The sequence below is a fragment of the Pseudopipra pipra genome, chromosome 7, assembly GCF_036250125.1.
Source record: "Pseudopipra pipra isolate bDixPip1 chromosome 7, bDixPip1.hap1, whole genome shotgun sequence".
NCBI lineage: Eukaryota > Metazoa > Chordata > Aves > Passeriformes > Pipridae > Pseudopipra > Pseudopipra pipra.
Window position 1 is genome coordinate 27,021,184 of NC_087555.1, and position 13,244 is coordinate 27,034,427.

The 13,244-nt window shown below is 44.6% G+C and overlaps 1 protein-coding gene across 1 annotated transcript in view; it reads left to right on the forward strand.

Moving 5' to 3' along the window:
• Positions 1 to 13,244, forward strand: part of TMEM177 (transmembrane protein 177) — a 39,038-nt gene continuing 25,794 nt past the window's right edge. Inside the window, exon 1 of the mRNA XM_064661333.1 lies at positions 1 to 823. The gene's annotated coding sequence lies outside the window, so the exon portion shown is untranslated. The remainder of the gene's footprint in view (positions 824 to 13,244) is intronic.

The following is a 13,244-nucleotide window of genomic DNA, read 5'->3' on the forward strand; positions in this document are numbered from 1 at the left end:
GATTTGATGAAAAATATATACTACTTAGCAACTAAGGATCTAAATGAGAGTGCTTTAGGTTGTCAGCCTGAAAGCAAATGGAACAGTCAGTGGGAATAAGAAAACAGAATATGAAAATTCTTGAATTAAATTTCAGTGTTATGAACTAGATCTACTTAAGGACTTAAACCTAAAGTGGGATGGAGGTGCCTAAATCTAATACTGTGATGCTGCAAAACTTTTGACAGACTTTCAGCATATGTAAACTCCAAAGGTGCTCCCCAGATGTTAACAGTCATTTTGATCTTTGGGTTGCAGAAGTGTTCCCTTCTCATCCGGGCTGAGCTGCCCAGCGTGTCACGTGCATCTGCAGCTCTTTGGGATACAAAAATTTAGCATTTCTTTCCCTAATTCCCCTCATAGGCTCAGCCTGGTAGGCATGCACTAAGAATACCTCAGACAAAAGGGCTGTGCCTATCCAGGCAGCTTAGGCCACTCTTGAGCTCCTAAAAGGACTTCCTAGAGCTTGCATCCCCACATGGTTTGCAGCAAGTCCAGTGCTTTATGTCTCACCCTCTGCAGGTTCTGTGCCAGCAGTCAAGATCAAAGTCTTGGCGCATCACATACTTTCACGTGGATGAAAAAAACATTCAGGACTCAAATCATGAGAGTCATTTCCTGAAGCCAAATTAATTGAAATGAACCATTCCACCAAGCCCTGACATCCTCTCTGCAATCTTTTTGATTGACCCAAATTCCCAACTTTGTTTCCAGAAATCTGCTGGGGCTTTTTCTCCATGAGAGAGGAAGAAGATACCAGGTTCTTGCCTTGCCTGCCATGATGGTAAGTTCCTCTTCTACAAGACAAAAAGCACCAAAGAGCCTGAGGTAAGAAAGTTCTCCCTGCAATCCCTATCTCACTGCTCTTACAAACATCCTGGGGGACAGAGGGAGGAAAATGCTTCTTGAAAGCACTTTAACACCCTCCCTGAAATGGGACAGCACTGCAAAGAGCTGCTGCTCTCACCAGGCAGAAGGGCCAACAGACAGCATGTGGAAGGATTTTCATCAGTCCTACCTCACAGCCTGGTGCTTTCTGAGGAACTGGTACTCTGACGGCCCCAGCCTCTTCCCAGGAAGCACTTCTTACTGCTGAGACAGAAATGGAAGAGGGAAGAGGGCCATTGCTACAATTATCCTCTCATCTAGATGAATGTATGATTAGATGTGAGGTTTGCCCTTATAGTGGGTCTCTGGTGCTTGAGACCAAGACTGGGCTCGAGTCCAATCCCTGTTGAAACCTGTTCGTACAGGTGGAGCCACAAACCTGCCTGTGCCCTTCTCTTATAATGCGTAGCTGCAGTTGCTAGAAAGGCAGAAGCAATGCCTCATTTTGTAGAGTTTCCTAATACTGGGATCAGCAAGAAGCAGGATCCAAAGAAGATTCAAAGACCTCTCTCACCAAAAGAGTGTCTCACTGCAGGCTTGTATGAATTTTTGAGTACAGAAATTTCCCATCTCTCCTGAAGAAAAGCAGAAAAAAGCACTATCAGACATATATGGCCAAGGAGCACTTGCAGAATAGGATGCAATGCTTGAGCTTTATGTTTTGGAGCTTCACCTGTTAGTATAATTGAGAGGAAATGGATCTATTGAAGCACTGCAGCATCTCCTAGCAATTGCTGCAGATGTTTCAAACCCACCTAAGGGGCACAGGTTATCTTTTTTTATGCAGTTAGACTCAAGCCATCAAAGGTGATTCTAATGACTGTAAGATACCAAAACCTCTCCAGGACCCTATGACTTACTAGCTTTCAAAGAAAAACAGGTTGTCAGTCTGATTTCTGAGAGCATGTCAGCACTGGAAGAGACATAGGGAGACCTAAGTGGCACTCTGACAAGTTCTTAGGTACACAGGACTAGTGAAAACCATGGAAGCCTAGTAAATGGGATATTGTGACACTGTACTAGGTGTCACTCTCCTTCTCCAAGCAAGATCCTCTGGAGTGTTACAATGCCTTTTCAAATCAGTGGTGGTGAGATGGCTTAATGCTTTCAGAAAACTGGCCTCCACCTTTCTCAGAAATGGGAATTTTTCCCTATGATTTATGCTATTGAGGTGTAGCCTCTAACAATAATAGTAGAAACCTAAATATTTTACTCAGAGGACCCAAAGAGCCTTTTTCATACCTCAGTTTGAGGCTGGCATTCAGTTAATGTTGATGTAATGTCTCCTTTAAAAACACTGTAATTAAATTTGCCAACACAGTCACCAAAGAGCCATTTATAAATTGTCTATATAGTTCCAATTCAGCATGTGCTTGTGACTATTTCATTGGGTTTATCCTAACATCACAAGCTAATAATACTGAAGACAGGGAAATGGGTAATTCACAGAGGACACGGTACTCTGTATATAGCTAACAGTGATTAAGTAGTCTCTGCTTTCAGAAGAAAGATAAGGGCAAAAAAGAATAGGTCCCTCGATAATATCAGGTAATTCTTATATGTGGTTCTTCATGACACAGGCATAAATCACAATAAAACCCATCTGCAGATCTAAGGGGTGAAATCATAAATCCTGCTTTATAAATGAAACCTGCACATCTGATAGTGTGCATTGCTCCAGATTTGTGGCAGCTGTAAATGATGTACTAAGGTTCACAAACCCATTTGCACTCTCTGGCTGGGAAGAAGGGAGGTGAGATTTTACCAGGGCAGAGAATATACTGGAAGATACACTCGGCAATGAGAGAGACCCTGAGCGTGTGCACGAATGAGAAATGGATACTTTACACAGACTGTCATATCCTGACTTTATACTTGGGTATAAACCAAACTGGCCCCAGTTTCTCTAAATCCATGGCACTGTGTTATGCCTCTCTGATTGCTCCTGGGTCTGATGGGGTAAATGCAGGTGATGGGGCCAAATGCTCAGCTTTTGCTGGTCACTGGAGCAAACTGGACTCAAACAAAACATTTCACGCTGGCCAGGAGCCTGTGTCCTTTTTCAGGCTGCAGCTTTGCATGCCAGCTTCTGTCAGCAGCAGGCGAAAGACAAGTGGTCATTTAAGCAAGTGCAGGGATGGATGATACCATATTTTGGCTAGGTTACGGCCCACTTTCTGGATGAAGTTGGCCAACTTGGTCATCTGCTCCTTCTCCTCTGGGCATTGGAAGATACATCTCCCCGGGACAAGCTCACCTTCCTGTCACCACAGAGCTGCCTGGCATTTGTAACCCCTATGCCCCTCTCGAGGCCACTCATCATTGCATTCACAACATGAAGCATCTCCCAGGAGCTGCTCTCAGGATGGCAGATTTGGCTTTTTGGCTTACCCAGCTCCCTGTGTCACTGTAGCTCTCCCACGACTGCATTTGGCAGTGCACATACTTGTCTTTTCTGTTGTCAGCATGAGACAGATTATTTCCCTAGTGCTCTTCTGTGGTTTGACAATGCAAAAACACACGGCAGAGGCTGACTTGGCACATTTTCTCATATGTGGTATATTGTTATTTGGACCTGCTCTCCTCTGCACCGACTCCTCTGCAGGGGCTAACAAGGAGTAAAATATCTGCGCCTGTGCTTCCCTCACACACTGCTAAAGCTCAGCCAGTTAAACCGAGGCATGATTGATTATTTAATTTGCATTGTTGGGACTGGGACCTTGGAAACATCATGGGTGTCTTAAAACATTTACATTTCACATTCATTAGGATGTTTTCCCAATGGCACTCTCGGAGTTTGGCTTCGGACACCAGAGGAAGGTGGCTCTCCTCGCGCAGGCTTTCGCCACAAAAAAAGTCTTCTCTAACCTTCATTTTTAGCAACTTCACTGTGAACTTCCAGTACACTTTGCAGCTGAGGTTAGTGGTTAGTGCAATCCAGCAGTGCTAACTTCTCTCCCTGTTTTGGTATTACTGCCACTCTAAACTTACATTTTTATATAATTGAGCCCAGCAGTGTTGCTTCTTTCAGAGCAGTTGCAGCTCCCAGGCGTGAGTTCTCTGTGTTTTCAAATGTCATCTATGTAAAGTTCAGTACCTCCTGAACAATCAAATGCGTTGCTGTGTTTTCCTGTAAAATGCCTCAGGGAATGAATGTAACCAAAATGTCAGTCTGAGGAAGAAGTGTCTCCCAAAGAGTGAACAGAACATTCAGAAATACAGCCTTTGTTTCTCTGGGGGCACCTGCTAGGTATCAGATGATATACATAAAGCTATTTGCTATCTGTCACCTCCCCAGAAATCTTTCTTTTGAAGCTAATAAAGACCTCTTTCTTTTATTACAGATTTCTTTTTTTTTTCAATCATACATAAATATAGCATTTCAGCTTTTTAGCATAGCTCCCTAAGACAACTGTGTCCATGCAGTCCCTCTGCCTGTTTCTCTGTCTGCCCATGGTAATCTGAATTTCTTGTCCATATAAATACATTAGACAGACAAATGGAGGCTTCCAAGAGAAAAAGTTTCCATAAGCTCAGTGTAGAAATCTATGGCTGGAGAGAAGATAAAATTATTAAGGCCTCTACTGAGGGAAAATTGAGGGCCATCTTACTGCTTGGTGGCAGCTGATTGCCAGCTAGCCCTGTGTAGCTTCAGATCAGCCACATCCCATAATGCCTTCTGACATGCCAAGAGGCAAAAAGGGTGATGGAGGGCAAGGAGGCAGCTGGGAAGTTTGGCTTAGAAGCCATATCATGGAGTGAAGAACCCAAATAAGGGGGAAAAGGAGTGAGAAAAACATGGGAAAGAAATTAGAGAGGTATGAGGAGCAGTGTGTGCTCTCTGGGATGTGCCAGGGAACAGCAACAAGGAGATGGACTATTGCAGTGAGACTGTGCAGGGGCATGGGTCACAAATCCCCTGCTCCTCATGGAACACTTATTTCAGTGGTGGTGCACCCATTTCCATTGCCTCATTAGCTTCTACCTGAGTTCAAAGCCCAAAAGCTATCCATGTCCCTGCTGCTTTTAAACAAACTGTTTCTGTAGCCCTGTCCATGGCTCCTGGGAGGAATTCCTGAGTGCTACCAGTGCTCCTCAGAATCCTCTCCCCTGCAGTGGGCACCTTCTTGGCATCTGAAAACAGTTGTGAAAATGATGGTGGGTTTTTTTGCATTCAGAATGTTTATAATATATTTGTCTCCTTCTCATACTCCCATATCTCACTCCAGTGTTTCTGTAGCTTGCCCCTTTGTCCAAGCCAGCTGAAAGCTATTAGAATTGTTAAGCAATTCAGAACCAATTACTGTTACACATAAAGCTGCTTTCCCACTGCCATCTTCATTAGTTTTGTTAGCATTTGCAGCTACCAGGGACAGAACAACAAAGGGTCTAAATCAGTTGTCTTCCATATTTCCAGAGTTTAAAATATAGGAGGGCTATAAACTGCTCCCTTGTGCACTTAAATGATTATTATTTTTTTTTATTAGCAACCACTCCAAAGGTTCACTCAGGGCCAGCAGTTGTGGTAAAGGCTTGCCTTACTGCCTGAGCTCTTGTCCACTGGCCTTCTGCAAGGCAAATCTTTGCCCTCAGCTTGCTTGCTGCAGCGTCTCTGAAAGGTCCCAATCTTGGGAATAACCTTAATGCTTTCAAGACAATATTTCATATTCAAGTTTTGCCCACAGTTCCCCAGCTGGAATACAGCTGGTACAAATGCTGTGGTGAAAGGGGCATAAAGTGCAGTGGGGTGGCTCTGTGATAAGTGTCACTAATATTTCTAGTAGATGCTTGTCATGGTTCCTAGGAGGTAAAGGAGGCAGGAGAAGCGTCTTCTGGGTTAGAAAACATGAGGAGCGAGGATGGGGACTTCACAGGTAGCTGAAATGGCAGCTGTCGAGGTGCAGGGTAGGTCCTGGTTGGGTGCCTGGGAGCAGCACTGCTCTGAATCACAGCCAGGGACTGTTTGTTTAAGTTGCAGTTTGAAGTTGGCAGAGGGAAGCTGTGGGTAAAGCTCCTTTGTTGAGATGCTGGCTCAAGGTCTGCCTGGACCAGGGCAGAGGAAAGAGCTGGCCAGGGAAGCTGGGCAGCCTTTAACCCCTCTGTCAGGCCATGACCTAGAGCCGACAGGAATCACCTCTGCTCTTCAGCACTATAAAGCAGGGGCAAGGTGAGATCTGTGGCCCCAAGGGAGCTGTTAATTCCCATGTGTGTTCATCTGAACCGCTCTTGCTAGAAATCAAGAGGATAGGATGCATTGTGCTTTAAGGGCCTGTTATTACTGAAACTTGAAGAGCAGTGTTTCCTGTTTGTCCCTTTTGCCCACCACTGCTCTCCCAGTGCAGCAGGGACAACTCAGGTTGGCACCTCTCAGAACTTTTCCATGTGAACATTAAGCCCATGGTTTAAGACTTCCTCACCTACCAACCTCTCCATCCATCCACACTGAGTTTGCTGGTGGGAACCACGGCTGTGCCCCCACAGCCAGCAAAGGACAGTTGGAGGTAGGATAAGTTACAGTTCAAGATTATAATTGATCTTTAAAGTGCACGTTTAATGCTGCTAACCCACTTCAAAGAGAAGCGGTACCTTCCAACCACCCTCCTCCGTAACATCTGACAGCTTTATGCACTGTTATTTTCCCCAGAGATTCGTTCTACAGCTTTATAGATGTGCTGAGCATCTTAAACCTCCTGGATTTCCAGGGTCTCCCAGTCTTCAGCTATCAGCTGCCTGAAACACAGCTTGACCTACTGGCTTGACTCCCGTACCCTGTTTTGATGGATCTGTTCAGCTTGTCCCCAATGGCTTGGATACAGTGGTTCTTCCTAATATTGGAGCTGGCCAGTAAGGAAGCACCAGACCTGACAGCTGTGGGCACTGTGGCCATGATGATGTAAAACAAAGGCTTTTCTGTTTCAGAGGTTGCCAGGCTGTCAATCTTTGGGCAGAGAAAGGATCGCTCACTGGTTCCTTCCCCTGCTGTTCCTTAAATGAATACAATACTCCATTTTAAATGTGCAAAACTTACCTTCCCCCACTACAATTGAGCATCTGGGAACTTAAAAACAAACTCCCCTAGTAAATAAAAAGAAGCAGCTTGATTAGTTTTACGGCAGCAAAAGTGGGTTAATCGCTAAAACTGCTTCTTATGCTGTCATGGTTTAGATAAATGGGTTTAGCACAGCAAGCAGCCGAGGGCACGCATTAGTGGCTCCTTCTGCAGCAGAGGAGGGGAGCATGCTCAGCGGATCACCCCTCGGAGGCACCAGCCTGCTGCCTGTGAAGCTGGTGGCAGACTTCCCGCTGACTTCAGTGGAGCTGAGATTGTGCTGTAAATAAATATATCTGCTTCCAAAGGGTACAAGAGACAGATCAAACACAAGCAAGCTTTTCTTGTATCTAGTAAGATCTTTTCCCTCTATTTCCTCCATGGATTTCTACAGCATTAAAGTTTCATTAAAAAGAAAGTGATTTAAAATTGCATTTACCTGGGGCCTTTGACCATATGCAGCCATATTGCTACATAAAAAACATGTGTATTCTCAGCTCCTATTGGAAACAAAGCTATTTGTACTTCAGTTGTGGCAGCTATAGCACCTGGGTACAGCAGTATCTGCTCTGGCTCCACCTGTACTAGCCCTAGATCAAAAGCATCAGCAACTGGTAGCCAGCACTAGCTGGCTGTTTGCACCCTTGACCCACAGGTAGTTCGGGATAATTTTGTTAGTCTGGATGCTGGGCTTGGACTATGTTAAATGAGGTAGTCTGCACTTGTTCACACAGCAGTCGTAGCAAGAAAAAGGTATAACAGCCCTGGGGAAAGTGAAGTCAGAGGAATATGGGTATCACCTCCCAGGCAAGAGGGAAAACGTGCAAAGGCTTGGTGTAATCATTGGAGTCTAGAGCTTGGATAAAACCCCGGGAGGCAAACTTGGAAATATAGAACATTATGAGCTTTTTTGATGTCCAACCTATTGTAGGCATTAGTTAAAGCTGTGGTACGGTTTGGTAAGTTGGTAAATTATGGGTAACCAAATATTTGGAAGTATGATATTCCATTAGCATATTGCTACAAGCCCTTCAAAAGCAGCTTTATGAGGTAGCAAGAAAATGCAAGATAGATTTCCACTTCTTTAGTGAATAACTGTGCCAAATCCTCCAGAACAAATACTTGGATGGATGAATAAAGGATTTGATTTCTGAATTTCATGTGCAACAGTGGCATTCACTCCTGCACAACAGTGTCCATATTCATGTGCCTTACAAACACAGCAGAAACTCATTACATTTTGGTGCTTATTGGTTTTGGTACTGGCTTCTGTTATTTATCCATTGCTCTGGCAAACTCTCACTTAAAGACAACTAAGATGCACAAAATTATTAAGTTATGATTCTCATCTCTTGTCACTTCACCACCGACAGCCCCTTTCCTACAACATGCTGCTCACTTGAGAGGTTTTCCAACTAACCCTGGAGATCTCACCAAGTCTGGACGGGTGGCTGTCAGACAGCCACACTGTCTTCTCCTTCTTCACAGAAAGCAATAAATGAAATCTCTACTTTATTGACTGTAGCAAACAAGCAATTTCAGGTGTGTGTGAAAGAGAAAAGCCATTTGGCGTGCTCTTTTGCTTCAGCAAAAAGCTTTCACTGCAGCTGCAACCCTCAGCTCCTCTCCTGAGCCCTGCACAGCTCTTCCCTTTTCCCCTCCTCTCGCAGTACTGGTGCTGAGCAGGGAGATGCTGCATATATCTGCTGTCAGAGCAGCTCTCCCGGCTGGTGGGAACTGACAGATGGTTGCTCTGAAATATTTCCAAAAGAGGGAAAAACCAAAAACCTCCCAACCCACTGCAAGTCTCTTGTTATGGCTGCATTGGTAAGGCAATGCACTTGAATGAACTAGGGGAAGCAAATGACGTAAAGGGAGGGGTTAGGTTAAAACAGATCTCAAATCAGAGTCCTTGAGGCAAATTTTCATGTAATCTAAGTTTCCATTCTGTTCCCTGATTGCTCAGCTGTTGCTCATTTATGAGGGGAGCAGACCCAAGCAAAGGTGAAGCAGAAAAGCCTTGGGAATTTTTCTAGGAATACATGTTTCTCTTTCAGCCATGACATTCAGATTTATGATTTCTTCATTTGCCATTTGCTTGAAAGGAGGCAGCATGTCCTAGCAGTTGGCACAGGAAATGGGGAGACCTTGTTTCTGTGCTTGAATTTCTCACTATTTAATTGCACAAATGCTGGTAACACTGTTAAACACCTTGGGTGTCACAGGGATTCTTGACCAAGTGGCCCTGGGACAGCATCACACTTCCAACACCTTTCAGAAATGCAGGTGAGAGAAACATAGCTGCAAGCACCAGGGTAAAGGGGACCTGTAACAAACCTGGTGCCTCCCTACCTTCCCAGTCTTGCACACGAAGTGGAAGGCAGGGGCTTGAGGCAGGCTGTGGGAATTGTGATGTCCCCGTGAAGTGGCATGATAAAGCCTTCAGTAGAGGTTGGGCAATAAATACATTGTCAGGGCCAGTAGCACCAATCTGCTCTCTCTGTAAGTAACATTTGTGCTCAATGATACACGTGAATTCCTGCTAAGGCTACATGTACTGGTCAAAAAAGGCCCCCACACAAGTTTCCCAGCAAACACTCCATGCACCAACCCTCTCCCTCCCACCTCCATCATTCTGTAGGTAAACCTTCAGGATAAGGGAGGAATGGCAAAGAAAGAGCATGACCCTCCACCATTCCTACTCAAACCAGCTCTTCTTCCACATGCTCATCCTCCTCTTCTCCCCATCTCTCTCCCATACTGTTGATTTAATACCCTGGCATCTGTACTTGCCTGCTTTCTGTAACATACTCCATGCACAATTCCACACTACATCATGGATTCCTCTAGGAATACATCTTTTGCTGGAGCATGATTTTATAGAGAATGTAGGGTGGCCCAGGTGAGGAATGATGTGTGCAGCACCCACATCCAGGTCAATCATCCCAAGAGAAGCTCTTGATGAAATCAATACTGACTTTAATTGCCGCACCAATCGCAAGCTCTTCTGAGAAACAGGTTCTGGCCCCAGTTCTTCACTGCCTCCTGTTTTTGGGCAAGCAAATGGGTGCAGCTCAGAGTATTGCACGACATTCATTCCATCCTGTGAGTGTAGTTGCAGCAGCTGCCACTCTGCTCACAGCTGTGCAAACTGTGCATGATGTGCAACAGGAGGGATGAAGTGTGTATACTGCAGTGGAGGATCAGGTTTGGGGCTTTGAGATCCTCCAGCACACCTGCAATACTGCCTGCTGGCAACCTGGTGCTGATCTGGGCTAGCAGGACAGGTCAGGGCCACATGGGAATGTGACACTGGTCCTTGTGGGTAGGAGCACTTAGCAGCTGACCCAGCTGCAGGTAAGTGGGAGTCTGGGAAGCATCTGTCAGAGCTGCAGGACTGCTGCAGGAGTAAGACTATTGCTGCTCTCAATTAGCCTTAGTATTGTGGTGAAGCATCCTTACCCTGTCCACATTCCTGCTGCTTTCCCCATCTCCTCTATGCTTGTGCCTTTCCGTGTATTCAAGACTCCCCCAGCACTCTCCACGGCCTCAGGTTAACCCCTGCACTGCCACAATCCCTAGATTGCTAATGAAAGAGGAGCTTTAAAGACTCCATGTCCCTACTGAGTGCTTTGCCTTCCAGTATCTCTCAAGTAATTTGAAGTGGATATGGAGCTATTATAGCCCAGAAAAAAGGTTGTTAGCAGGAAAGGGGAGTTGAAGGAGAAAATATCAAAACATCATGCCTTTCTAGCCCTGGGAGATACAGAGATGTCACAACTCTTTGGGAACAGTATTATGCCACTGACAAAAGCTATTTTAGCTTCTCTTTCTCATTTTTTAATGATATTAAATAGCATTCTCTCTCTCCTCAGGGTACATTCTGGATAATTCATATCTCACTGTAAACCAAAAGCATTTCCACTAATCTCAGCAAAGACTGACTCAGTGGAGAGTAGGATTTTTGACCAAGTAATTAGGGCGTGAAAAATACAGTGGTCATGAGGCTTCAAAATTTTCTTCCAACATTTTTGCAATAATCTCTCTGCAAAGGTAAGCATGCAGCAAGGGAACCCACTTTAATAATTAACTAAAACCAAGATCCCTCCCCTATGTAAAAGCTATGCAGATACCTAAATTAAATAACCAAAGTCATTCTTAGGGTGGCTACTTTGTTACACTGATATTTGTGCTGATAAAATCATGGTCTATTTGAACAGCTTATAGTGCTCCTCGTTGGCAGAGGTTTGATGGTGCCTTCTGATAACTAACAACACAAAATAGCAGACTGCTCAGTTTTTAGTCAGGTTACCATTTGAAAAAAGGCTTATGCAACAACATAGTCTTTCACCCACATCCTTCTTCTCCCAGTCCTATCACTGTTGGCTGTATCACCCAAATTTAAACCCATTGACAGGGGAGGGAAATAGAGACCTGAAGTGTATTGAATGCCCGCATATTTCATTATACGAGTGGAGAAGATAAATGCTTCTAAGGACCTCAGCTTGCTGCACAGAGTGAAGGGAAGGGTGGGATGACCCTTCCTAAACCTAGAAGAGCCCATGCTGAAACTCTGCACGTACATGAACCCTTGGGAACAACGTGTCTGTGGTTTCATCACTTGAGCTTTGACATCTCTGTGCATGGCTTTCTTCCCATCCCATCTAACTTATTAGTTGAGAAGGCATCCTCCTAATGTGGGCTATTATCTCTATCATTTCCACAGGTCACTAGTGGGACCATGGGCGAGTCCATTCATCTGGGTCTCTATTCCCCCACTTTCCTCCCCCTTCAGAGCAGCATTAACAGCCCTTTCCTCCCTTTGCTAACCCAGAGCTACGAGAAGCATAAACACTGTTAACATTGTGAGCAACTCTCATTTACCACCTCTGTTCACTCCAATCCCAAATATATTTCTATGCTTACAGCAGAAATACTCCAAATACTCTTTCACTGTAAGGCCCCTCTTACAAGACAAAGTATCTGAACCAGCGTGCACATCCCTGCACAGACCACGTTGTCCAAGCAGGTACATGCATATGTTATGGGCCTTTGGGGACCTATCATTTACAGAGCAAGTACATTTTATATGATGCTTACACATGTCAGCACTTCACACTTCCTCCCCCCACCCCTCCACATTAGTTAGCTTGGGTTGGTAATTCACCATTGCTTTGACATCTGGCAGTACAATCAAAGCAGAATCTCACTTACGGAGGCTGCAAGGCAAGCAAATCTGTGTTTCCTTACGGCTTTGTCACCTCATCATGTTTCACAGCAGAAAGTTCATTGCTGCCCCTGTGACAAGGCTTTTCTGCTACTGGAGGGGTGGTTTCACGTGAAGACTGCTCTGGTAGCAAAGCCAGTCTCAGAGGTTTGCCCAAGCTGAAACCCCCACTTGCAGATGCTTCATCCCATTCAGGTGTGCTTAGTTTTTTTCTGTGGTTATGCCCTCAAACTTTTTTTAAGTGGATTTGCTTCTGGGAAACTAATGTAGCATGTCATAGAGATTCAACTACTCTTGCCAAACAAATAAGAATACCTGTAATACTGTGCTATAAAATACTAAAGAATACAGTGAATCCTGGACTTTAAAACTGATTAGCCCTCCCTACTCTCAAAAAAAAAAAGGAAATGTGATGTGTCATTTAGTATTTTTTGGACGGAAAAGAGACTGATCCAGCTTCTGCTAAATTAGGGTTTATTCCTATGCTTCCTACTAAAGTATATTTATTTCCAGACCAGAATGCGCACACGGGAACTTACTCTGCCTAGCACAGAATGAACAAGAGGGACAGGAGAGGGTCTAACAAGGACTAAGCTCAACTCTTCCCACTGTGCCCATTAAGTGGCAGAAGACACAGTTGTCCACTAGCACATCCATATCTGACCCTGCCTCAGGAGCTCTCCTGGTCAGTGCCCCCAGACAGATGTTGACAGAAATACAAGAAAGTCAGTGGGAGAATGAGGACAAGTGTAAAAGCAGTTCTGTATCTCACAGGTGACCTGTTGTGATCTACCACACCTTTTGTTAAAAATGAAATAGTTATTTCAGCAATAGCTGCTCTATCACATTGTATGAAGAAAAAAAAAGCCAACAAAAACCCCAAAAAAACTTGAAATTATATCAGAAAAACAAAGCTAAACAAATCTTAAATTTCCTCCATTACCAGTCTCTCTTGGGATTTGGCTGATTTTATTTCCTTCATCTTCTCCAGCCATGCTGTGTCTTGTTTCAGTAAATTGGGTGTTGAGCAGTGTGGTATTC